The sequence below is a fragment of the Bubalus kerabau genome, chromosome 16 (assembly GCF_029407905.1).
Source record: "Bubalus kerabau isolate K-KA32 ecotype Philippines breed swamp buffalo chromosome 16, PCC_UOA_SB_1v2, whole genome shotgun sequence".
In the NCBI taxonomy this organism is placed as follows: Eukaryota; Metazoa; Chordata; class Mammalia; order Artiodactyla; family Bovidae; genus Bubalus; species Bubalus kerabau.
The window spans coordinates 51831605-51854579 of NC_073639.1; the positions used below are offsets into that span (position 1 = coordinate 51831605).

General features: G+C 43.0%; 1 protein-coding gene and 1 non-coding gene across 2 annotated transcripts in view; one reads left to right on the top strand and one right to left on the bottom strand.

Moving 5' to 3' along the window:
- Window positions 1-22975, top strand: part of TMEM132D (transmembrane protein 132D) — an 896922-nt gene that overhangs the window by 505366 nt on the left and 368581 nt on the right. The gene's annotated exons all lie outside the window — the stretch shown is intronic.
- Window positions 8833-8904, bottom strand: TRNAC-ACA (transfer RNA cysteine (anticodon ACA)). The gene has a single exon. It is a non-coding gene; the product is annotated as a tRNA-Cys (tRNA).

Here is a 22975-nt window from a genome sequence, read left to right on the forward strand (position 1 = left end):
GGTAGTCACAGACAATGGCTCAGAACGCAGTGTCTGTGAGCTGGAGAGGAGGGGCAGAGAGAGACAGGAAGTACACCTTCTTGCAGGAGAATCAACTCCTTCTTAGATGGTACCATCCTTGGCTATTGCAAGGGCTGAAGAGGTGATTTCCGGGGAGAAAGCTCCTATTTGGAGGGCAAATGTGATGCTCCTATGCCAACTGAAGGATTATTTGGTTTAGCACTTTGGTAAAGACATTTTTCACTTGCTAGTGAAGTATCATTGTGCCTAGAGAGCCTTAAATTAACCATCACAGAGCTCTTTCATCCCCCAGCTAGAAGCAAAAAGGGAGACCTCTTAAAGTCAGTGGCACCGCCTGTATGATGTCCTCACAGGGAAAATCTTTCACAGGAATGTGTCTTGGTGCCTCCCAGATCTTACTGCCCCTGTTGACTTTGCTTCTCGAGTCAGTCACTTTGCACCACATCCACTGCTCAGGGGAGGACCTTACACTGAAAGCCCTACATCCGAAGTCTCATCTTTTCTAAAATTCCATTGTGTATTTTCTTTTTTTAAAAAAATTTATTTATTTATTTATTTTTGGCTGTGCTGGGTCTTTGTTGCTTTGCAGACTTTTCTCTAGTTGCAGCGAGCAGGGGTTAGTTACTCTCTAGTTGCAGCATGCGGGCTTCTCTAGGTGGTAGGCTTCAGTAGTGCACAGCCTTAGTTGCCCCACGGCATGTGGGATCTCCTAGATCAGGGATCAAACCCATGTCTCCTGCACTGGCAAGCAGATTCTTTACCACTGAGCTACCAGGGAAGCCCCCATAGTGTATTTTCAATATTAAGAGTAATTTAATGTCTCCAATGTAATAGTTTAAGAAGAATTGAAGGTTCTTCTTCAATACTAATAATGATGCTCAAAACTGTCATTCAGTGTGATGCATAATGGTTGTGCACTCCGTTTAGCACTGGCAGGAAACAAGCTCAAAGACACAGAATGTGACCTGGAGGAGTTATGTTCTTGCCTGAGGGATAATCGAATTCTACAGAGATTTATTCAACAAGGTATATCATGAGTGGTGATAGAGAGGAAGCATTATGGTTGCTACTTAGTAGCCATTTTAGAAATAGAACTCCAACTATCTCTCCTATTATGTGGTTAAGGAGTAATTGACAGGACACTGGCTTAGGGGTGGGAGTTGGGGAGGGGATGTAAGAACAAAGGAAAACCAAACAGGGCATCGCACACATGCGCAGACACTTAGACACATGCACAAATGAACACATACTCAGATACACCCACAGACACACATGGATTCACACAGAGAGATACACACACATATACACAGACAGCCACAGACACACATGGATACACACCCATGTACACACAAAGACACACATAGGCATACTCACAGATACAAACACAGAGAGACGTATGCAGACACAGTCACTGAGATATACACAGAGACACACACGTGAATAAAAACACACAGAGATACACATAGAGACATGACGGATACACACACATATGCACAGACACACAAATATACACAAACACACAGATTCACACACAGACACACAGGCACAAAGGCAGACGCACATGCAGAGACACACACAGACACACACGCATACACACAACGAGACACACACACACAGACGGTAGTGACAGTGATTAGCTCCAGTGTGAGTGCAGGACCCACGCCAAGGCAACAGGATTTAATTCTAGGGCTGTTGGGTAGGCCTTAAAGGTGAGACGGTTCTAATCTCCTGGGTTTAACGGCACTGAGCGTGGAAGCCTGTAGCTCCCAGGGCCTGTCCAGGGAATGGAGTCACAGAGGAGACAGATAACGCAGTCAAGAGCTGGAAGAATCACCACGTTGTATACTTGAAACATATGACAGTTACACCTCAGTAAAGCTAGAAAACAAACAGAAACAGGTAGAGGAAATAGCTATGCTATGCGGGCACCTGGTTTGAACCCCTGGGTCCACCCACTGCTAGACTGTTTCATTGCATGTGAATACATTCTTTTTAAAATGATTATTGTTAGCTTTAGTTAGTTTAAGGTTTCTAGTATTTGCAACCAAATGAGATGGAGAAGGCAATGGCACCCCACTCCAGCACTCTTGCCTGGAAAATCCCATGGGTGGAGGAGCCTGGTGGGCTGCAATCCGTGGGGTTGCAAAGAGTCGGACACAACTGAGTGACTTCACTTTCACTTTTCACTTTCATGCATTGGAGAAGGAAATGGCAACCCACTCCAGTGTTCTTGCCTGGAGAATCCCAGGGACAGGGGAGCCTGGTGGGCTGCTGTCTATGGGATCACAGAGTCGGACACGACTGAAGTGACTTAACAGCAGCAGCAGAGATGATTATTGGAAAGAGTCTTGTTCAGTCAGAGGAAGCAGCTTTAACCCCTTCTTTGCATACAACTTGATTCCTTTAGAAAGGATTGAATATTGTAGTAGGAAATTCCAGGCCAAGGACTGCCACACACAGAAGCCAGGAGGCAGAAACAAACAGATACGGACACTCGCTTTTTAGTCTGCAAAGATTTTCAGATCATCTACAATATGCCTGGGTTTGTGCTAAGAGCTAGAATGCAAAGGTGATCCTAAAATATGGTAAAAGAATCTGTACACTGCATCCTGGTTAAACTGTTGCAGAGGGTGGGGGATGGGGGGATGAGTGAATCTGAGAAAACAAGGGATAAATAACAGGTTTCTGCCCCTCCCTCCCTCCTTTCCTTCCTCCCTCCCTCTCTCCCTCCCATCCATCCTTCATTCTGAAAAAGTACTCAGAAACCATGGCTCAACAAAGGTTTAAAAGTAAAAATGATCAACTCATGAGTTCCCAGGATGTTTCTGTTAGGATAGTGTCACCACCGATGTGAATGCCCTTTCATTTCTGCAGACACTGGCTGGGAAACATAAGCAGAGACTTGGGTTGTGATGAAGATAATAACCATGACAAGAGTTAAGTCAACATGCAGGGAGAGCAGGAAGAAAGAATGCAATCAGCATTTCATCTTGCATGTGATCGATGAAAACAGCATCCTTCCTTTTGGAGATGACTTCCAAGTTTTATTGATAGACAAGAAAGCAAGTGTGAAGACTTTTCATTCTCCATCAACTCATGTCCATTTATAGTTATCCTTGCAATAAACAGAGAGAATTTCTTTCCAGGGTCCACACACTATTTCTTTCCCCAAGCAGGCACTATTCCACATTGCCCTCTTTTCAAGCAAAATGCCACAATTATTCTCTCGGCTCTGAAAAGTGGGCCATGTGGAATGAGGTAGCTGGAGGCATCATCCATCATGATTCCTGAGTGATGGCTTTGAGGAAATGAGGAAAAAGAGGAACATTCACCAGGGCTGGGAGACAGCATTTCATCTCTTTATAGTGACCTCAAGGAACCCAGACTCAAGATGAACTATTTGTTCCAACCTTTTATGTCACTGTGGCAGATGGCTGTTTGTCTGCTTAATGTCAATTCTGCCCTTCCTCTGCACTCAACGTGGGACAGAACAGTGTTCTAGGTGAAACCACCTTCCTAGACATCTTTGCCACTAAGAAGTCATGTGACACAATTTTTGTAATAAGTACAGGTGGAATTTTCCAGGTGGAGCTCTTAGGAGGATATACTTCCCCTCCTGCCTGGGTTCCTCTTATCATTGAGCTGCTGCCCAGACCTGACTGTCCTTATATATATAATTTTATTTATTTGTTTGTTTATGGCTGTGATGGATCTTCATTGTTGCACAGGCTTTTCTCTAGTTGCGGCAAACAGGGACTCCTCTCTAGTTGCTGAGTGTGAGCTTCTCATCGCGGTGGCTTCTCTTGTTGTGGAACACAGCCTTTAGGTATGTGGACTGCAGGAGTTGTGGATCCTGGGCTTTAGAGCACAGGCTTAACAGTTGTGGCAGATGGGCTTAACTGCCCGACAGCATGTGGGATCTTCCCAGACCAGGGATTGAATGTGTGTCTCTTGCATTGGCAGGTGGATTCTTTACCACTGAACCACCAGGAAAGCCCCTGGCTGTCCTTTATCTGGATTACTTGTTACAAGAGAAGAACCTTAATTTGGGCAGGTCACATTAAACTGACAAACCTCTATAGTCAGGTTTCTGATTTTTGACATCTTTAATGAATTTACTTTATCTCTGCTTTGTTCTTAAAGTTCTTTCTTTGGCTTTATGTACTTTTTAAAATGTTTCTCCTCGGTTATCAATATGCTGGGCCCCTTCTTTCTGAACATTGAGTTAGTTTACATGATTTATTGCCCTGTAATTGCCACTCAAACTTCTGTGTGAATTCCGTAGAAGCTATAACTAATGTGCAGTCTGCAGGCACCAGATATGCAGCAAAATATTTACACAGGGAAACAAGATGCATAAAGGGGGAGGCAGCTATGCAGCAATACAGATCTGAGTTTTAATGATGCTTCTACCATGATTAATGCCTGTTTATCAGAGGTCTGTGTTGCCAGCTGGGTAAATTCCAGCATATTTGGGGGGGGGGTGGTAAATTTATGTTGACCTTCTTGCCAGCATCTGTGTATTTTGTTTTCCTTGACAACATTGAGGAGCTTCAGTCACTTCGTGGGAAACCCATGAAGTGAACATTCACAGAAGACAGAGTATCTGTGAACCATGATTTGAATTTCACTGCATCGGGAAGCAAAAGTCAGACACACTTGCCAGAAAGCCCAGGAAACCTTGATAAGAACTTATGGAAACTTCCCAGGGCAGAAATGCCTGTCTGGGTGCCAAGTGATTTCTTTAATGAGTCCTAATACCTGCTATTTGCAAAGAAGCAGAGTAATTTGCAAGTTTCACGGCTGATGCTACTATAGGACATTATAGCTAATAATTTTGCAAAGCATAGCACTGTTTGCTTTTTTTCTTTTCTAATAGGAGTACGTTTCACTGCTACTTAAAAATCAAACCTGGGATCTTAACTTACATAAGGATCAGACTGAAATCAAAGCATCATTGAAAATCACTTAGAATCAAAATCACTTTTGAAAATCCTTATCACAAGACAAGTATACTCACTTTCAACTAATCAAACATATCTGTTTATCCCCCAGCTCTGAGCAGATTACCATTTCCAGCTTGGGAGGTTTGTTTTGTTTTTCTGAGGTACCCAAAGAAGTCGCTGGTTGGCTGACACCAAGGATCACGCTGTAGGAAAATGTACATTTTCACACCCTGGACTCATACTTGGTGTGCTGAGATTTCTCATACTGTGAGATTCTAGAAGACAGCATATTCAAGCCGCCCATCGAGTCACTGTCCAAGGTGCTGATCAGTTGGATGGACGACCAGCCTGGTTGTCAATGTCATTTGAAGCTGCATTTGTATAAGTAGCCACACATATGTTGAGATCCTGCAGGACTTGTGTTAGTGTCTAGCATGACCAGGGGAGGCTGGAAGATTCACCTATCAACCCCAAAGGAGGTCTTCCACCAAGTGAAGGAAAAAGATCCCGGTGATGCCAAGCACAAAAAGTAGACACCCACAGACCTGAGCCATTGCATCCTCTTCAGGCTTGGAGATGCCAAGGAAGGCTTAACACACAAGGCACCAGTTGGCAGGAAGAAGTTATGGGTCCCTCCTAACTGCTCCCACCAACTGATGGGCTGCAGGTACCCCTCTCATTCTGCAGACAAAGACCCACTTCCTCCCCAAGATGGGCAGATACACTGATGGGGTTGATGTCAGGTGCCACATGACCACATTCTTGGTCAATATTATGAAGTTCACTGTGTGCCTGGAACAGCAGAAGTGTTTTTTCCAACCTGGAAGAAGAATATGGACCGAATGAAACTTCCCGTCTAGCCTCCACCTAAGGACTGTTCCACACTTAGGGTGCTGACTGGGAGGGCAAGGTCATATAATGGTTGCTCCTCCAACAAAATCTGGAGGTGTAAAGATGTGTTACACCTCAGAGACTTCGCCTAAGCCTCTGGAGCCCCAGTGGGTGTGGTGGAAACTCACACTGCAATCTTACCATCCCCTGCAAGTTTATTTGCCATTGGATCAGTGAGCCCCTTGATTGAATGCTGGGCAGGGTTAAACATTGTCATCAAGTAACTTATTCTCAAAGCATTTTTTTATGAAGCTGATTTTTTAAATTGTTACCATTTAATAGATAAATGCCCAAGACTGATGAAGTGACTGACCTGAGATTTGAACCTTAGACCTCCCAACGCCAATAGCTCTGCTGGTTCCTACACCCTTTCCAACCCCCAAACCAAATTCCATACCCACTGTGAACAATGAAATCTCACTTATCAGAAGATAAAAAACAGGCAAGTCATATGGATGTGAGAGAGAACTTTGAAATCTTCATCACTATTTGATTGGTGACTAATGGCTAAATGGAATACTGGGGTCCCTTATCTTTCTTTTAACAGATTCAGAGCACAGAATATTGATACATTCAGCCTTTTGAAAATATTTGAGTGGTGATATGTTACTGGCATTACATCAAATAGGAACTTAGTCTGTTTGGGCTGATATAGCAAAATACCACAGACTGGGTGGCTTGCAAAGGACAGAAATTTAGTTTTCACCATTCTAGATCCTGGAAGTCTGAGATCAGGGGGCAGTGAGGGTGAATTCTGGTCGGAGTGCTTCTCAGGGTTGCAGAGGGCCAACTTTTTGTTGCATCCTCACATGGTAGGAGGAGAGAAGGAGCTCTTGGGCCTCTTTAATAGGGACACTAACCCCATTCATGGGGGCTCTGTCCTCATGACCTGATCACCTCCCAAAGGCCCCATCTCCTGATGCCATCACACTGCACATTGGGTTTCAGCATATGAATTTTTTAGTGGAGGAAGAGGTGACAAATATTCAATCTATAGCAGTATAGTGTAGGAATGAATAAGAAACTACTATAGTAAGTCCCCTCCGTATAAATGAGTTTTGTCCTTAGAGCAGGCTCATAAGTCCAATTTGTTCATAAGTCAAACAAAGTTAGCCTGCTATTGTTCAGTCCCTCAGTCATGTCCAACTCTTTGTGACCCCATGGACTTCAGCATGCCAAGTTTCCCTGTCTTTCACTATCTCTCACAGTTTGCTCAAACTCATGTCCATTGAATTGGTGATACCATGCAACCATCTCATCCTCTATCACCCCCTTCTCCTCATGCCCTCAATCTTTCTCAGCATCAGGGTCTTTTCCAGTGAGTTGGCACTTTGCCTCAAGTGGCCAAAGTTTTGGAGCTTCAGCTTCAGCATCAGTCCTTTCAATGAATGCTCAGAGTTGATTTCCTTTAGGATTGACTGGTTTGACCTCCTTGCTGTCAAAGGGACTCTCAAGAGTCTTGTCCAGCACCATAGTTCGAAAGCATCAATTCTTTGGTGCTCAGCCTTCTTTGTGGTCCAACTCTCAATCTATACATGACTGCTGGAAAAACCATAGCTTTGACTAGATAGAGTCAGCAAAGTGATGTCTCTGCTTTTTAATATGCTATCTAGGTTTGTCACAGCTTTTCTTCCAAGGAGCAAGCATCTTTTAATTCCACAGTTAGCTCAGGGACCGAAATAACACAATTGGCTCTATAGTACTGCAATAAGTTTATAATACTTTTCACACAAATAATACATAAAAGACAAACAAATAGAAAAATAAAGGAAGCACGTTTAATCTTACAGTACAGAACCTTGAATACTACAGTAATATAGTACAACAGCTGTCATGGAGGGGCTGGCATGTATGCTTGCATCATTGAAAGTTCTCAGCTTGAAGGTTCGTATGTAGGGGATTTATTGTACATTACTTTCAAGTACTTTTGCCTTTTAGTATGAGACAGAGCAAATGTGACAGAGTACAGACAGCTGTTTACATCCAGGTGCAGGATATGCAAGCTTTCATGATGTCATTCCCTCTATTTTTCCTGTGAACTTCAAGTGTTTCAGAATAAAAAAAATAAAAAGAAAAGTTTTAAAAACTATATACTTCACCACATATTGGTACATCCTTTGAAGAAGTTGTTTAACCAAAGTCAGTCTCAGTTTCCTCATCTGTGAAACTCAGAGAATGGATACTCTGTTGTGTAATTGTCAAGAATAAAGTCATTAATGTGTAAAGTGCCTGGTGCCCAGACATTCAGCACACATAAATTCACTGAGCACCCACAGTGCACTGAGCATCATGCTGAAAGTGCTCCTCTCTTCTTCTGCCTGCCTGAAAGATCGCAATGCACAGGGTGTTTCAACTTCTAGGAGCTCACAGTTCACTGGTGGTCAGGCTTAAAGATTATTACAACTCAGATGAGTGGTACCCAGACGGGTGAAGTGATTAGGTAGCTTCACATGGCTGGTTAGTGGCAGAGACCAGGAACTGAGGGCTCCTGATTCTGATGTTGCTTCCATGTCACCAAATGAATGACCATGTATTTGCATTATTGTGTATCTAGGAAAGCTGAAGGTGCTGCAGTGGAGGAACATGGACATAGAACTAGATAACAATAACTCACAGGGGAAGAATGTGAGTCTCTTCCTTTCTTTTCCCACCATACAGGTCCCCCCATGTAGAAAGGCTCTATTTGATACTAGAATATCTTTTTTTTTATTTTACTGAAGATAGTTGATTTACAATGTTTTACTAGCTTCAGGTGTACAGCTCAGTGATTTATGTATATATATACATATATGTATATATATATATTATGTGCATATATGTGTATTTTTAAGATCCTTTTCCTTTATGGGTTATTATAGCATATTGAATATAGTTCCCTGTGCTATATATTTGGTCCTAGTTGTTTATCTATTTTATATTTAGTAATGTAGTAGTGTGTTATGGAGTGGGTTGCAATTTCCTTCTCCAGAGGATCTTCCCGACCCATGGATCGAACCTGGGTCTCCTGCATTGTAGGCAGATGCTTTACCGTCTGAGCCACCCGGGAAGTTCTTAATCCCAAACTCCTAACTTATTCCCCCCATCTCCTTTGGAAACCAATACGTTTGTTTTCCATGTCTGTGAGGTTCCCCGTGCCCCCCCCCCCCCCCGATTTGGTAAATGTGTTTATTTCCATCATTTTTTAGATTCCACATACAAGCAGTATCACATGATATTTGCCTTTCTTTATCTGGCTTACTTCACTTGGTATGATAATGTCTGAGTCTATCCCGTTGCTGCAATGATATTTCATTCTTTTTATGGCTGAGTAATATTCCTTTGTATATATACCACATCTTCTTTATCCATTCATACTTGGGTGTCTTTAAATCCCTGTATTTGCTTCTCTCATTTTTCACAGTGAAGTACAAGTCAGAGGCAGAGCCTTTGGCAGGCAATAGTATAGAGTTAGAATTAATCATGTTGTTTATTTTCTCCTTGGTTATGTTTATGACTGCCTTCTATTTATGGCAAATAGCACCATTTTAACTTAACAGCCGTGCAATAAAACTTCCTTTCCAAATGAATGTATTTAAGTCAAGAAAGCAAGTCAATTTAATAAAAATATTAAGTTTGCCTAAGTGTCACTTGCATGCATATGGAGCAAACATCGGATTCCAGAATGACTGAAGCAGAAAAGCCCTGAGCCAGACTATTTACTGAGCTAAAAACAACTCTTTCAAGAAAAGATAAAATTGGAGAAAGTGCTGCGTTTTGAATAGTAGTTGGAAAAGCGAATTGTGCATGTGTTCTGTGGCTTCTGTGCCAAAAAGTCACTTTCCTTGTGTCAGGAAAGATGAGAAGAGAAACAGAGAAATTGTCAGTTTATGTCTGAGAAGGACAAACTCAGCGCCTGGGATTCCAGGCTTTTATCACTGCAGATTAGCCTATTTTAGATTTCAAATATGGTTAAATAATGCCATGTGTGGTCCACTTCGGGACTTTGTTGTGTGGTGAGAATCAGAGACATTTCATTTCTGGGAAAGACAGCTAATGCCAGCCTGGTCTCATGGCCAGGCAATTGATTAAAGCTTGGCAGGTGCAATTGCTGTTTCTAATGAAGACTCGGGTAGCTCAGCCAGTAAAGAATCCACCAGCAATGCAGGAGACCCTGGTTTGATTCCTGGGTCAGGAAGTTCCCCCCCGGAGAAGGGATAGGCTACACACTCCAGTGGTGGCTCAGATGGTGAAGAATCCGCCTCCAATGTGGGAGACCTGGGTTCAATCCCTGGGTTGGGAAGATCCCTTGGAGGAGGGCATGGCAACCCACTCCAGTATTCATGCCTGGAGAATCCTCATGGACAGAGGAGCCTGGCAGGCTACAGTCCATGGGATCGCAAAGACTCAGACACGACTGAGCGACTAAGCACAACCACAAACAAACACAATGAAGAACTTACTCCCTACAGCATCTTTTCTTCTTAAAGTGACAGAAAGAGAAAAACCAAAGCCTGAAAGATATCATTGACACCAGCTTTCAATTGCCTTTTTTTAATCAGTTTCACACACCTCACTCGGCCAAATGTGGAACAGTGGATGCATTTACTGCTCACCCAGGCTCAGAAGGCAAGGGAGGACTGGGCTCTTTAAGGGCAGAGATCTGAGAAATGTTCATGTCAACAGGAGACATTAAGCATCAATTCATAAATACATCCATAGGTATATTCATGTGCTGATTCAATGTCTTATTCTACTGTGAGGGCAGGAATCTTGTCTCCCTCATGCAATGCTGGACCTCCCACATCTGGGACATTGTATTCTCAGCACATAGTTTTGAATGAATAGATAAGTCATTTCTGCATGGGCACCAGCAGGGCAGCTAAGGTGCACAGCCCTGAAAGTTGAGCCGTGTCTAGTGTAAGCAGCAATCCTGCAACCCTGGGTCACAGGGATGGAAGCACTGACCAAGTCACACCATATTCTCTCCAAGGTCTCCCATTCTCTCTTCCCTGAAGGACTTGCTGCACTCGTGGTAGGTGTCTTGGTGCACCACCCACATTTTCTGCTCCAGCCCTGAGGTTCTTCCCCCACTAGCTGCTAGGGTGAGTCAACCAATACCTATCAGCTTATACCCTCTTCTGAATTTGCCCTGAGCAGCATTCAGGCTATCTGGCTCCTTTACTGGAACAGCATATGTCCACTGACTGGAGGACACAGCTGTATAAAGGTTCAGGCCCTGGTTTCAATTTGGAGCAATGCTTTAAGGACCGTCCCAGCTCCATACGTCCCTGGGGATAGGCTCCCTGTGACTGCATCACAGTTTGATTTTTTCCCTCTGTCCCATTCTGCTTCCTTCCCTCCCCTAGAGATGTTTACCCCAGTAACACTCCTCAGTACAATTTCTGCATGTGAATCTATCTCAGAGTCAACTTCTTGGGAAACCTGACCTGCAATGCATAACAATAAAAATGTCCCACGTGGGCTACTCAGTGAGTTCTGCTGGGATTGATTTATTTGGATGAAGGCCAGGAGTTTAAGCTGCAAGAGATAGACACTCAGCCCACAATGACTTAAACCTATATAGTAATTGACTGACTCATACACTGATAAAAATCACAGTGGAGGAAGCTTCAGGTATGGCTGGATCCAGGGGTTCATATGATGGCACCATCATTTAATCAGTGTCCATTTTTATCTCCTCTTTTCTCTGGGTTGGTTTCAGTCTTAGGCAGATACTTTGGGCAGTGAGGAGATGGCCTCCAAAAACTGGAAACTTAGATCTTAGCACTTTGGATTCTAAAAGAAAGAAAATCTTTCTCTTGTCAGTTCAGAAAAAAATGTATATATTCTGGATTTAGATCATTGTAGTCATTTGGATCAAATGGTCATTCTGCAAGCAATCTCTATGGACAAAGAATATGAAATATGTTTATTAACCAAGCCTGATTTAGATGCTCATTTCTGGATCTGAGGAGGAAAGCATACACAGCTCCTGGACCACATAGACCAATAGTGGAAGACAGAGGCTCTCTAGAGGAGAGAGAAGTTTTAAGCAAGAGAATGGTAATTAAATATGTTAACTGTAGTTGGGAAGATGAGAGGGGGAAGAAAGAGGAAACAGAGAAGGTGAAGAGAGAGGGGAAAAGGGGAGAGGCAGAATCAGAAGAAGAAGAAGGCAGAAGGGAGGGAGACCAAGGGAGATGATGTTCAAGGACACCTGGGCGTCGCACCTGTGGGATGAGTCATTGCTCACCAAACCTCGCTTTTATCTTTATCATCAAATCAGAGATCATGCAAAGCAGCTTTTGGTGATAACAGAATGGGATGTAACATTGCAAATCCTAGAGTTCTGCAGGGCGCATGGATTTATAGAGACCTTGAGATGTGGGAGACAGTGGAGGAGGTAGATAACCTAGATAACCTTGACAATCCCATTATTGAAGGTCACCCTTATCTTATCCAGGGTTCCCCAGGAAGCAAGCTCCATCTCAGAGATTTGTGTGTGCAGGAGGTATTTAGGGGTGTGTCCTTGGGAAAAGCTTATGGAGGAAGCAGGACTGAGCATATTCAGTGTGGTTTCAGCAAAGGTCTCAGTCTATCCCTAGGGGAGCTCTGAGGTTGGGGTGAAGCCAGGGTACCAGATCTTTGTATCAGCCTCGACCAGTCTTTCAATAGCAGCTTCTGTCTGGAAGGAAGCATGACCTGGCATGGGGTGGGAGGCAGTGGGTTGGTGGGTCTGTTCATATGGGGGCAGTTCCTAGAAGTTGTCCACTCCCAATGTGCCAATCAGCTGGGGATCCCTGCCTTCATCTGGAAGCAGGGCAGATAAAGCACCCCAGGACATCGATGGTGTGTGTTCAGTCGCTTCAGTTGTGTCCAACTCTTTGCAACCCTGTTGACTGTAGCCCACCAGGATCCTCTGTCCATGGGATTTTCCAGTCAAGAATACTTGAGTGGTTGCCATTTCCTCCTCCAGGGGATCTTCCTGACCCAAGGATCAAACCCATGTCTCCTACATCTCTTGCATTGTGGGCCAATTCTTTACCACTGAGCCATTGGGGAAACCCATTATATGCTTTATTTACTCAATAAAGGTAAGGAATTGGAAGGACTTTGGATCATGAATGAAATGCAGGTGGCTCTTCCCTTTTACTTGTTTTAACTGTGTTCCTAGAAGGAAATTCCCGCATCTAATCCAGATGCAATTGTACTGCCTTGGGTGTGCATTCTGGCATCGTCAAACACAGATGTGTGTTCAGGATTTTGCTGTGCTTTGAGGCTACAGTCAATTCCAGCACCCTGTTCCAAACCTGTCTGTACCACTCAAGAGGCACCAGGACAAAATGGAAGGGGAATTGGGTGGATAATTTGAAGACTCCTCTACTGCCTTGCAGCTTGTTGAGTCCTGGCTTTAATATCTCAGTACATGGGGACTGTTCAGTGACTTGCCCAGAATTACACAGCAGGGGGAAAGGGAAGAGTCTTGAGACATCTAAGTCCAGGATCATTTCTACTTTACCACAGAGGCATGGGGCTCTCTCCTAAGAGAGAGCTAAGAATGTGCTTAGTCACTGTCATGTTCGAGTCTTTGTGACCTCATGGACTGTAGCCCTCCAGGCTCCTCTGTCCACGGGGATTCTCCAGCAGGAATACTGGAGTGGGTTTCCATGCCCTCCTCTGGGGGATCTTCCCAACCCAGGGATCGAACCCAGGTCTCCTGCATTGCATACAGATGCTTTATCTTCTGAGCCACTAGGGATGCACATGTAGAACCAGGTATTTCTGGCAAGTTGTTCACAGACCCCTTCTTCACACTTTCCTTGCTCTACTTCCAATCACAAAGGGTTGATTGTTCCAAATTCCATATTTCAAGCTCCCTAGCCCACTGGGTGCTCATAAGGTTTAGTCAATGGAAGAAAGGTTAGGAGATTTGAGAGCAGGAAGAATGGACAACCCAGGATTTCTGTCTCTCTCTCTTTCTGTCTCTCTGTCTCTGCTGTGCGCAACATCTCACTCAGTGGCCTTCCCTCCCCTATGGCTCCATCTCATACCAAACATCCTTCACCATGACTCCAGCTCCTAACAGGTGGCTTCCATTTCTGACTCTAGTAAGACCACCTCCTTCTGGCCACCTCCATCCCTGGAGATGTTAGTTGCTTTCCTGAGTTGCCTCACTGCTTCTTTTTATGGTTTTTGATTCTTCCAATACCTTTTGAAGTTTTTGCTAAAATGTATTATGTATACAGTTAAGTGCATGTAATTTTGTACATCTTCATGAACATCCAACATCTTTTAAACTAATCCCCTGGATTAAATTCACTCTGTTAACTCCAGACAAAGACTGTTTTCCTGACTGGATTCTAAACTCATAATCAAAGCTAGATAAATGAAAATTTCAAAATAATTGTTAAATAGAATAGAGAGGAATACAAATCCCAATCTAAAAACTCCTATGGGCAAGACTTAATATTATTTTTCTATAGTTGATCTTAGTATCTGCTTCAAACTTCCATTCTTTTGGATGAAGGCACTTCACTCTCAATCATGTCAGGTTCTTTTACATACTTCACCCTCCTGATCCAGGCTTCCAATTGCTTTGCACAATTGTATCTAAGTCTTGAGTGATCTGCAGTTGCCAAGGGTTCAAGAGGAAAGTGAAGGGAAAGTGTATTTGGTCATCACTTAGCCAGCTAACATCTGAGATGTCTGAGGTCTACCTGGGCTTCAGGTGTGGGTCTGTCTAGGCTTTTTCTACATCATGAATCTTTCATTCTACAAGTCATGGAGAATGATTCCAACACAGAGAGATGCCTCAAAGACTCTGCTGCTTCTCTGGGACATGTGAGATGTTTATCATCATGTCCTTACATCACTGAATCTGGAAAAATAACTCTGTTGTTTGAATCCTTTGCCTCATCACACTGCACAATCATTTCCTCTCGGGGTTCTTGTTTCTTTTTAAGAGATAGAGTCATGGTCTCCATGGTTCGTCAATCCCTAAATCTCTTCATTGTCTACAGCCTTCTCTCTCTGAGACTTAGGGAGACAGACCTGGCCATTTTTTTTTTCAGATGTCCACAGTTTCTACTCATTCCTTGCTTTCCTTTCAAATATCTATCTTGTAAATTCATTTAAAAAAATAAACAATTTTTTGTTTTAAGAACTGGATGCTTCACTCTTACATTATCATGGATACTTCAAAATCCATTTCTACTTTTGTGCACCTGTGTCCTTCTTGTTTCCTAGGAGAACTATGTTTTATGCAAGTCAGCTTAGGTAATGGATGACCCTGAAGTCTCAGGGGCTCATGCCAACCAAAGCTTGCTTTTTGCTCTCTCTGCCAGTCCATGCTTGGTGATAAGTAGCTATGGGGCACCTCTTTTCCATTCTATCTATGTTCCATTGCTGTTGAGGACAGCTTTGTTTTGGGATAAAGAAATATCTTGGAAACACATCATAATTCTTTAAGCATCTGTCTCAAAGTGCCATATGTCACTTCTGTTAACTTCATGGGTTAAAGCAAGTCACATGTCCAAGCTTGATATCAATAGGCAGAAAAACAGAAGCCTACCAAAGGGAGGGCCAGCATGTATTTGGAAACAATTGAATAATCTGCCATACTTTTGAAAATTTCACTGCTTGGGAAACAGTCTGTGTCTGCCCTTATGCTGAACATTAAGAACAGAACTGACTAGATTATGGGTGAATGGTGAAGAGAAAGTGGGTTAAGAGACAAAAGCAGGGAGTAAGGCAGACCTAAGCTAATGTTTAAAAAATAGTCTCATAGAGAACAGATTTGTGGTTGCCAAGAAGGAGAGCAGGGGGTGGAAGAGGGATGAATTGGGAGGTTGGGGTTAGCAGATGCAAACTGTTTTATGCAGGATGGATAAGCAACAAGGTCCTACTGTAGAGCATAGAGAACTCTATTCAATATCCTGTGATAAACCACAATGAAAAAGAATGTGTGGATATATATGTATGTATCACAGCGTCAATTTGTTGTACAGCAGAAACTAACACAATGTTGTAAATCAACTATACTTCAATTAAAAATTTTTTAAAAAACATGATCTTGCCATGTATGCAAGCAGAGTATTGACCATCAGGTGTTTGGACTGACCTTATTCTTGGCGGGATTTGTCTGTTACCAGGTAGGGATATTTGACCCAAACAGAACCTCTTGTACTGCGTTTCAGAGCCCCTAAAGAAAGGAATCTGATCCCCAAAGTAAACCTGATTAACTTTGTACATTTCAAGTTTGGGGTATTTAATATTAATGTGTTAATGTCTTTCTTAAGAGTAATTCCCAAAATCCCAATTCCTGCTGTAGTGTGCTTTCCCCCTAATTTCCTGCAGCAATGGACTGTGAAGAAAGCTGAGCGCTGAAGAATTGATGCCTTTGAACTGTGGTGTTGGAGAAGACTCTTGAGAGTCCCTTGGACTGCAAGGAGATCCAACCAGTCCATCCTAAAGGAGATCAGTCCTGGGTGTTCATTGGAAGGACTGATGCTGAATCTGAAACTCCAGAAATTGGCCAACTCATGCGAAGAGTTGACTCATTGGAAAAGACCCTGATGCTGGGAGGGGCTGGGGGCAGGAGGAGAAGGGGGCAACAGAGGATGAGATGGCTGGATGGCATCACTGACTCGATGGATGTGAGTCTGAGTGAACTCCGGGAGTTGGTGATGGACAGGGAGGCCTGGCGTGCTGCGATTCATGGGGTCGCAAAGAGTTGGACACGACTGAGCGACTGAACTGAACTGAACTGAACTGAATTGAATGTTTATAGAAGGAAAATCCCAAAAGGGAGTTATGAATCCTGTAGCTATTGGTCTATTTTTAATCCTGTACCAGGCATAAAACCTGGGGATTTGGAATGAGAAAACAGTGGCCAGAAGCTATTGCGTAAGCGATTCCATTGAGAATTGCAATTAAAAAAAATGTTCAAAGCAGATTCCATATGGCATACTATACATGGAACTGACAAGTAAACTGATTCTGAAAACACATACTGCTCTGTCATATTACGTCGGAGTTACCCTTTAATTACAGTTTATTTGTGTTCAGCACTTTATTGATCATAGAAGAATATAATTTTTAAAATTAGAAAATTCTAACATATACAGTAAATGTACAAAAGTCGTAAGTGTCAATCGTGATGAAATGTCACATGTGAAGTCAGGTCCCCGCCTCCCAGATCTAAATACAGAACTTCTCCATCATCCCAACAGATGCTCTCACTCTTGCATGCCAGGACCCGCCTCCACTGGAGGAGAAGAGTTATTCGGACCTCGCTCATCATAAACTTGTCTTCCCTGTTACTGAGCTTCACAGAAATGAAGTCATACAGCATACATTCTTTCGTGTCTGTCTTCTTTGGCTCAAAATTGTATCGGTGAGATTTATCTATGATATTGTAAGGATACATGTTTTCTTTTTTTCTTTTTTTTTTAAATTACTTTTTATTGGAGTATAATTGCTTTACAATGTTGTGTTGGTTTCTACTCTACAGCGACGTGAGTCAGCTATACGTATACATATATCCCCTGTTTTGGATTTCCTTCCCATTTGAGTCTCCACAGGGCAATGAATAGAGTTCCCTGTGCTATACAGTCGGTTCTCATTAGTTATCTGTTTTATAACAGTAGTGTATATGTAACAATCCCAGTCTCCCAGTTCATCCCACCCCGCTTCCCCCCTGGTATCCATACATTTGTTGTGTAGAGTAGGTATGTTTAGCACGAACGCTGGCACACACTTTCTCAGGGTGATTATGCCAAGTTCCACTCGTCTCCCCAGCAGCGTAGGAGTGTTCCAGTTATTCCATATCCTTACCAACACTTGACATCATCAAAAGGTCTTTTTTTTGAGTTGATTTTTTTGATCTTTTCTAAACACAAGTATGACCATGTTTTCATTCTTTTAAAACACTTTAACAAAAAGATTGGGGGAAAATTCCTGAGCATAGTAGAGTTTAAATGTCCACCAGAGAGACTGATGGGTTCTGGAATTAAAAAGTAATTTGAGTTGCAGTAAGGAGACGTGGGCTTCCAAGGTGGGGCAGTGGTAAAGAACCTGTCTGCCAATGCAAGAAACATAAGAGATGAGGATTCCATCCCTGGGTCCAGAAGATCCCCTGGAGGAGGGCATGGCAAGCTAATCCAGTATTCTTGCCTGGAGAATCCCATGGACAGAGGAGTCTAGAGGAGTCCAAAGGGTTGCAAAAAGTCGGACATGACTAAAGCGACTTAGTACACACACAAACAGATATACTGATATTTCTTACACAATTCATTTTATGATCCTAAGTTTGTACCCAGTAACCAAGGAACAAGAGAAGTGTCACTAGGCAATATTTTGGGGGAAAACCCAACTGGAATACCATCCCTGATATTTGTTCCAGGGTTGCACACACCTGAATGACATTCTAAGGTCTCATTTACAGTAGACATGAGTTGCTATAGAATGAAAACATTCTTCGCAGCTCAGACAAGGAGATGCAGCAACCAGGAGAGGATGAAAGAGATGGATCTTCTCCCTTCTAGAATTTCTCTCACTAATGAAGGAGACAGTTCATTAAATAAACTCCAATGTACAGAAGAGATAGTCTCCTATAGTAAACAGAATCCTGGAGTCTGAAGCCAGGCAACCTGATACTAAATCTTGACTTGGCCACGTGCTGGGTGAATGTTCTTGGCCAGGCTTGTTCGGTCCTGTTTCCTCTTCTGTAAATAAAGATGATACTGAAATGGAGCATGACTCTCTGGTCCCTGACCCCCATGTCCCCTGCTGCCTTTTGTCTGTGGAAAAACTTTAGCCAAAGAATAAGTTTAATCACAGAAGTGAGAAAATGCAGAAACAAAGGAAAACAGTCAAGACCAAATAATAATAATAATAATGATAATGTACTCATTAAGCACAGTCAAATACCTTTAGTTCCTCCTCAAGGGCTGTAGGTAATATTCTGAGCCATCCTGTGAAACTGTCTTATAGATACTGAAACCCCCACCAGGGAGAGAAGTTAATTACATGATGACCAGCTTGTCACCATGACATAAGCTGCCACAGTTCTGAGAATTGGCCTCAAAGAAATGGAAAGACTCTGACCCCGGAACTGAAGATTACTGTACCTAAAACAAATAGAGTGACACGGGTCAGACCACTGATGACCAATGTGAAGATGACTGTCAGAGCTGACGGTGCTGTTTCTGCATATAGCCCCCTCCCTCTGTCTATAAAATCTTTTGCCCATTGATTATTAGCTGGAGGGAGTCAGCCTTTGTACAGATGCTTTTGGTAATGATATGAACCACACTTCCTTGTGGGATTGTTGGAAAGAGTAAAAGATCATGTATGAAACGAGTTGCCAGTCCAGATGCGATGCATGATACCGGATGCTTGGGGCTGGTGCACTGGGACAACCCAGAGGGATGGTATGGAGAGGGATGTGGGAGGAGGGTTCAGGATGGGGAACACATGTATACCTGTGGCAGATTCATTTTGATGTTTGGCAAAACTAATACAATTATGTAAAGTTTAAAAATAAAATAAAATTAAAAAAAATAAAATAATAAAAAATAAAATAAAAACATCAGTTGAAAAAAAAAAAAAGAGTAAATTACATGTAATATTTGTAGAGCAATTCCAGTTAGGTCCTAACAGGAGGCTTGAGTGATGGGGAAAGGGCAGGAATACAGGTCTGCACAGGTGCCTTCTTTGAGCATTGAGTAAGAGTGTACAAAGCAAGGGGTCCCCAGAGGTTCCTGGGGAGGTAAACCCAAAGAAGAATCGAGAGTTGATCAGGGAAAATGGAGTGGAGAACATTTAAGGTAGAGAGGTAGTGTGGGAAAAGCAAGGAGGTAAGAAACCAACCTTTAGGATTGATTTGAACATCACCTTCATTTGCTGAAGTAGCCAGGAGAGTAGCGTAAAGGTGTGAAAGATGGCCAGGTGAGGGTGGCTGTGAGTTGTGTTGGCTCCGTGAGCAGCAACCTCCAGTGGCAAGTACTAAGTACCAGGTGAGCTCAGAATTTTCTGCTTGTCAGAAACATGCATGTGTTTTAAATCAAAACTACAGTGAGGGACCACCTCATACCAGTCAGAATGGCCGTCATTTAAAAAAATCTACAAATTTAACAAATACTAGGGAGGGTATAGAGAAAAGGAAACCCTCTTATACTGTTGGTGGGAATGTAAATTGATGCAGCCACTATGGAGAACAGTATAGAGGTTTCTCAAAAAAACTAAAGAGTTTCGATAGGATCCAGCAATCCTACTGCTGGACATATATTCAGAGCAAACTGTAATTCAAACAGATACATGCACCCTTATGTTCATAGTAGCACTGTTTACTATAGCCAAGACATGGAAACAACCTACATGCCCATCGACAGATGAATGGATAAACAAGATGTATGTGATATATATAAATATATAAATATATATATTGATATAAATATATATCAATAGATAGATAAATATAAAATGATTATGGGTTTATGATTAGTAGATGGAATAGTATATAGAGAATGTATAAACAACAAGATCCTACTGTGTAGCATGGGCAACTGTATTCAATATCCTGTGATAAGCCATTATGGAAAAGAACATGAAAAAGAGTATATATATTTAACTGAGTCACTTTGCTATATACTAGAAATGAACACAACATTGTAGATCAACTCTCCTTCCATAAAATACATTTTTAAAAAGTAGAAAGGAATTCTGACCTATGCATGTCATTAAAAGAAGCTTACATCCTCGTTGTTCAATTGCTAAGTCACATTGGACTCTTTGCGACCCCATGGACTGCAGCACGCCAAGCTTCCCTGTTCTTCACTATCATCTCCCAGAGTTTGCTCAAACTCATGTTAAATCAGTGATGCCCTCCATCTTTTCCTCTGTCATGCCCTGCTCCTCCTGCCCTCAATCTTCCCCAGCATCAGGGTCTTTTCCAACAAGTCAGCTCTTAGAATCAGGTGGCCAAAGTATTGGAGCTTCACCTTCAGCATTAGTCCTTCCAATGAATATTCAGGGTTAATTTTCTTTAGGATTGACTGGTTTGATCTCCTTGCTGTCCAAGGACTGTAAAGAGTATTCTCCAGCACAATTCAAAAGCTAGTAGGAGGAAGTAAAATCCAAACATACCTAGCTACTTAACCTGTGAATATGGATAAATGCTTGGAGATGAATAAAGCAAGATGATGAAGTAAGTTTCAGTGGAATTTTGTGTTGGATGGTGGGAGAAGTCACATCAGAGAGAGACCTGACTGTTCTATAGGTATGTGGGAGGAGAAAAGACAGAGAGAAGAGCAGATGCAAAGGCTCTGGGGCAGGCACGCAATTGCTGTGCTTTAGGAAAGTGCAGATGCCAATGGGATGGAGCAGAGGAGTAGCAGGGAATGAGAGGTGAGTCAACCAAGGAGCCTAGAACCAGACCATGTGGGGACTTGGGCAGGTGATGAGCACTCAAGTTTTGTCTACAGTGAGATGGGAAACCAGCGGAGATGAGAGGCCTGTTCTGAGTTCTTCCTGGCTGCTACATGAACAATAAAATTACAGGGGTCACAGTGGAGCAGGATGTCCACTTAGGCTACTGTATTGGGCTGGCCAAAAAGTTCATTTGGCTTTTTCTGTAAGATCTCCGGGAAAACCTGAACCAAGTTTTTTACCAACCCGATAATTCTTTGGGAGGAGGTGATGATGGCTTCCAGCAGAGCAAGAGTGATAAAGGTGAGAACACGTGGTTGGAACCCAGATCTGGTGTGTAAAGTAAGACCCGCTGATCGGATCCAATACCCAAAAGGAATCCCATGTGCATCACTTTGGAGAAGACGAGAGACACTCCAGGCAGCTGGGTTCTTAGGCTCTCAGCCCAGACGTGACAGATGGGTCTTTGCCCTTCATCTCCCATGAGAGGTAAACTGAAAGAAAATTGACTTTCTGGAACATCTGAGGCCCAGAAGAATAATCCTTTGGGAAATCCAGATAAGCAGCACATTGAAGCAGAAACATGTGAGCACTAGACTCAGCTGCTGGGATCATCAAGTAAGTCACTGAATCGCTCTGAAACTCGGTGTCCTTTTTTGCAAATATGGGACAAGGACAATGGCCCACACAAGGGGAAGTTGTGAGTACCTGATGAGATAGAGGTGGAAGGCATCCATCCTCCTTGCTGTGATAAGGAAGTGCAGGACCAGTTTCCATTCTTGGAAGCTCCCCAGAATAAAGCCAGAAGAACATGAACCTGGGGGCTTCCCTGGAGGCACAGTGGTAAAGAATCCACCTGTCAATGCAGGAGATGCAAGAGACGCAAGTTCTATCCCTAGGTCGGGAAGATCCCCTAGAGGAGGGCTTTGGCAACCCACTCCAGTATTCTTGCCTGAAAAATTCCACAGACAGAGGAGCCTGGTGGGTGATGATCCATGAGGTCACAAAGAGCTGGACATGACTGAGTCCTGGGATTGTCCCTGATCCTTCATCTCAAGCCAGGTTCCCACCACCAGGCATGCACCCAAGGCCTAGCTAGAGTATGCACTGGGTATTCAGTCTAATTTGGCTGAGACATATGCCTGTCTCCTTCACTCTCCTTAGCAATATCCATTCTTACCTCCCCAAGTTTAAGGAGCAAGGACATTTTCCTTCCTGTATGTCTCCATCTCTTGTTGCCAGCTGGAAGATAGTACCCATGGGAAAAGGTCAGGGGAGTCAGGGCTAATCAGCATTTATTGTGAGCTTGCACTTTGTCATGGGCTTTATAGTGATTTAATTCTCACAATCAACCCCATGAGATAGTTTATCGCTATTTACAGATCATAAAAATAAGGCAGAGTGGTGTCTAAGGGCTGTTCCACAGGCAAAATGCAGAGCTGGGTTTAAACCTAGATGAGTTAGGAATGGTCAGCTGGCCCAGTCAACATCCTTTGAGACTTTATAGATGGAAAATCTAAAAACTGTACTTTGCAGACCCCCAGGAAGCCAAGATCCTGCATATTAGGGATCTGTCCATCAGATGCTCTCAAACACAGTCAAACCTCAGAACTACCTTATAAGGTGATAAGCAGCAGGCTGAAGCAACCTTTACCTGGTGTGGATCTAGCAAGGGCCAGTGTCATTGCTCTGGATCCAGCAGTTCTGGC